This window comes from Ornithorhynchus anatinus, chromosome 2 (assembly GCF_004115215.2).
Source record: "Ornithorhynchus anatinus isolate Pmale09 chromosome 2, mOrnAna1.pri.v4, whole genome shotgun sequence".
Classification (NCBI taxonomy): domain Eukaryota; kingdom Metazoa; phylum Chordata; class Mammalia; order Monotremata; family Ornithorhynchidae; genus Ornithorhynchus; species Ornithorhynchus anatinus.
The window spans coordinates 163,764,280-163,765,037 of NC_041729.1; the positions used below are offsets into that span (position 1 = coordinate 163,764,280).

Sequence of the window (758 nt, forward strand, 5' to 3'; positions counted from 1 at the left end):
ACTTTCCAAGCCGGCATCTAGACACAGTTCATCCCAAGTCTTCCAAACTTGGGTGAAGACTTAGACCGTAAATTCCGCTCTAGACTCTAAGCTTGTTGTGGGCAGGGAATATGTTTGTTACATTGTCCTAACGTACTCTCCCAAGCGCTTAGTATAGTGGGCTAATGGAAAAACCTGGGAGTCAGAGGACCTGGGTTCCAATCCCAGCTCTGCCACGTGACTGCTTGTGCCAGTCGTTTGTTTGAAAGAAGAGAAGGTTAGCACTCTGCTTGAGAAGGATGGAAGAGGTCCCAGTGGCCTTTACGACGCATATATGGTTAAGGCATTGCCACCTTCTTCGTGGCGTCTAATCAAGTTTCAGTGCTTAGTCCAGTGCCAGCACTTAATACGGTCTCCATCCCCTTGCCCCCTCCTACCTCACCTCCCTTCTCTCCTTCTCCAGCCCAGCCTTAACACTCCGCTCCTCTGCCGCTGCTATAACCTCCTCCCTGGGCCTCGTTCTCGTCTGTCCCGCCGTGACCGCCCCCGGCCCACGTCCTCCCGCTGTCCCGGAACGCCCTCCCTCCTCACAGCCGCCGAACTAACTCTCTTCCCCACTTCAAAGCCCTACTTAGAGCTCACCTCCTCCAGGAGCCCTTCCCAGACTGAGGCCCCCTTTTCCGCTGCTCCCCATCACCCCTACTCCCTCCCTCTGCTCTACCCCCTTCCCCGCCCCACAGCACTTGTGTGTATTTGTGCATATTGATTGCTGTATTCAT

At 54.6% G+C, this 758-nt stretch overlaps 1 non-coding gene across 1 annotated transcript; it reads left to right on the forward strand.

Annotated features, from left to right (window-relative positions):
- The first annotated feature begins 235 nt into the window (after positions 1-235).
- Positions 236-362, forward strand: LOC114809487. Its single transcript, XR_003757271.1, has one exon. It is a non-coding gene; the product is annotated as a U6atac minor spliceosomal RNA (small nuclear RNA).
- Positions 363-758: the final 396 nt, after the last annotated feature.